We start from the raw sequence: 3,306 nt of genomic DNA, 5'->3' as shown, positions 1-3,306 counted from the left end.
AACCCCCCCACCACCCATCACCACGCACTTCACCACCTCAAGCCAATGTATTTTTTTCCCCTACCCCTCCCAGTCTGCATGCAGGCTATGTCAGAGCCATGGTCGGTCACCTGAAGTTCAGGGTTTTCCCCCCCTTCCCTTTGCAGCCATTCATTGCAGACAGACTACGATCAATAACGCGGTTAGAAAAGGGGGAAACGACAGTTGTGCTCTTCCACTAACATGGCTTTTAAAAATAACACTGCGCCGCAGCAGAGGAGAGCTGTTGTAATTCCCGTGGAGTTGATTTTTTTTTTTTTGGTAGGAGGTTGGTTTACTTTTGTACATTTGACCCTCCGTATCTTTGGATGTTCGTATTGTGCTTTTTATCAGTCCAGATAATGAAAAAAAGCTGCGATAACACACTCCGGCCGCTAGAGGATTGGCTCAGATGGTAGTGGGCACTGACAACCATTATTAGGAGGAATTATCCAAGAGTGACATTTTTAAAAAAAAANNNTTTGTTGTTGTTGTTGTTGCTCTTAATCATTTCTGTTCAATACATGCGTAAGCAAACAGCTCGGTTAGTCATATTGGTATGCAAATGTAATGAATAATTGAGTGATTCATCTTTAAATCAACGACGGCCTGGTACATTTATCTTATGACACTATCTTCTTCTTTTCTTAAATGTCAGACCATGCCAGCTGTTCAGCATAACCAGCCACATCACTTTAAGTTGTCTCTCTCTCTCTCTTTTTTTTTTTTACCCAGTTTACTGACACATAGTTTTTCTTTTAATTTCACAAGGGGTTCGAGGAATGAATGAGCCCCTGCACCTGTCACAGTTTAATATTTCTGACACATTAAGATCGAGTGTACATGAGAGTAATTCCAGTAGCTTAACTCGATATACACACACTGTTTTTTTTGTTTTTAGTGGTAATATTCACTAATCTGCTGCTCAGTTGTTTGACCTAGGGTTGAACTTGGGAAACTGCAGCGGTTGGCTGAGAGGTGGAGACTGGGTGACAGTGGTGAGTGACTGTATCTGTGTGTGTGTGTGACTGAGTGACAGGGGGGGTTATTTGAACAGTGAGCCCTCCCTGATATGCTGCATAAGGAGTATGTAAACCACATGGTTGGGCTGCACAGAACAGGGGTCAGGATGTATAACCGAACATAACCCGCTGCAGCCTTTTTATTTTACTAACAAATCAGGCAAACCTGTGTCTTATGACCTGAATTAAGTGTACGCTGTAATTACGTAGTACTACGCAGTAGTTTGAACCTGAAACAGGTTGCCCTTTTCTTGAATCTCCCTTCTTCGTTACTGGCATTCTTCTAGTTAATTTAATAACATCTTTACTTTGTTTTCTAGGGTGTTTGCACACTTATGGTGAGATTAAGCGTATAGTATGGAGTGCAGCATGGGCCATTGGTACTTTTTTGATAAGTTGTACATTTTTCTTTTTCCAAATAGGAAAAAGTGTCTTGTCTCGGTTAATTGGGGTGACTCATTGTGTAGGATTTTATGACATGTCACCCCGTTAACAGGGACCCATCCAGTATATTTATAGTTTTTCGAATATTTTTGTGATGTGAGTCAGGAGTCTCAAAATGTACCAAAACTGAAAAGGATTTTATGTTTTTTGTGTAGAAGATAGCCCTGCTTGATGATTAGAATATTTAAGGACGTGCTTTGTTGGTTTCAAATGTAAAATAATCATGATAATGATTATTAAAAATCATTGTAACATCTTAGGAAAAATGGTGGACAAACTAATTGTAAGATCCAACAGTTAAAATGCACAAAGTTGTGTTTACTAAAGCTTCCTGATTTTAAACAACTTGTGTTTCAGTTTGTGTGAAACTTGTATTTCACACAGCGTCCTCACTATATTCTCTGGATCAGTCAAACACGAAGTCTGATATCTTTTTTCGGCCTTGAAGTTACTCCATGTCAACCTTTTCAATTAAGCTGCTTTGTAATTGGTCTGCAACAAAAACACTCGTCATCCACATATCTGAAATCACATAGTCCTGTGTAGGCGCACTGTACTGGAGCACTGCTGTGCCTGTGTTCCTGGGTTTAAATGAAAGCCTTTTTCTGATTTAGGAGTTGTTTCCCTCCTCAGTCAACAAACTGTCACAGAAAAGTATGAATTTGTCAGAAGCTTTTTGCGCTTTGTTTTGGATCTTCCCACTCTAGAATGGAAGTGTCACCTCATGCCATTCGCTGTCAGTCTGTGTGTTTTCATTATTCAGCCAACAACACCCTGGTGGTGTGCCAGCCAACGAGCACAATATCGAGCTTCAAATCTCTTCATCTGTGGTGAAAAAGGGCAAGCTAATACACTGGCTTTAATGCTGGAGGTGCTTTATCTTAGCACAGACCCAGATATATGGGTTGTGCAGCCCAGTATGCGCTGTCCTATTGTCTGTGGCACAGCTTGTGAGAGGAGACTATTCTTTTAAGTGTGTGCGCACGGCACGCACATGTGAAAGTGAACACGTAACCCTTGTGTGTTTGTGTCCGTGCGTGTGTGTCTGTGGGTACATAAGCCGGCTATGGAGGTCACAGTACAGTATGGCGCCTTCACTCTGACAAGTAAACATGACCTTTGGTGCCACAATGAAAACTGCCATTCTTTATGACCTTGCAACGTGTTATTGTTTGTGTAATTTTGCAGCCTTATTACTCGCTCTTAAAAGTTCGGCATAGAGAAAATGCTTATACGGTCTAATATTTTGTGCATCTGGCTTTGCTGTTTAAAAACAGACACATTGGGTTAGTGAGAATAGGGCTAAATGTTCAGTGTGGTTTGGCATATTCTGTGCGTATTATAGCTCATGTTGTCATTTGATTGAACAAGTCCCCTTAACATTTTGTAAGCAGTCGTCATCCTTGTTCTCAAAGCCTTTAAAGGCAAGTGCTAAAAATGCAGACTGACTGAGAGTCCATATCATAAAGAGCACAACCTTAAGTCTAACGGGAGGAACACTTGTATTCTGGCCCCTTCTCCCCCTATTTATCTGCATTTGAAATTGAGAGATCTTTAACATTTCTAGACATATTTCTGCTCCTCTTCATCAGCCAATAGCTGACTGACTGGGTGGCTTTCTACCTTACTGTAATGGCGGGTCACTGGCTCCCTTCCACTTGCTATGATTATAATGACCTTGGTGGGGCTGGGGCTTGAAAACATTGGTTTAAGGGGAAAGGAAAATGAGAGGAGGTTTCCATTTCGCTCTTGGCATAAAATTTGTGGGGAATTTCTGCCAAGAATCCCCCCACCTCACGCCACCGCCACGCCCCCCTCCCCC

General features: G+C 41.7%; 1 protein-coding gene across 1 annotated transcript in view; it reads left to right on the top strand.

Annotated features, from left to right (window-relative positions):
* znf827 (zinc finger protein 827) overlaps nt 1-3,306 on the top strand; it is a 62,220-nt gene that overhangs the window by 891 nt on the left and 58,023 nt on the right. The gene's annotated exons all lie outside the window — the stretch shown is intronic.

Source organism: Morone saxatilis, unplaced genomic scaffold (genome assembly GCF_004916995.1).
Source record: "Morone saxatilis isolate NCDOM2014 unplaced genomic scaffold, NCSU_SB_2.0 Contig17, whole genome shotgun sequence".
Classification (NCBI taxonomy): Eukaryota; Metazoa; Chordata; class Actinopteri; family Moronidae; genus Morone; species Morone saxatilis.
Note: the sequence above shows the minus strand (reverse complement) of the source record. Positions and strands in the feature narration are given on the sequence as shown.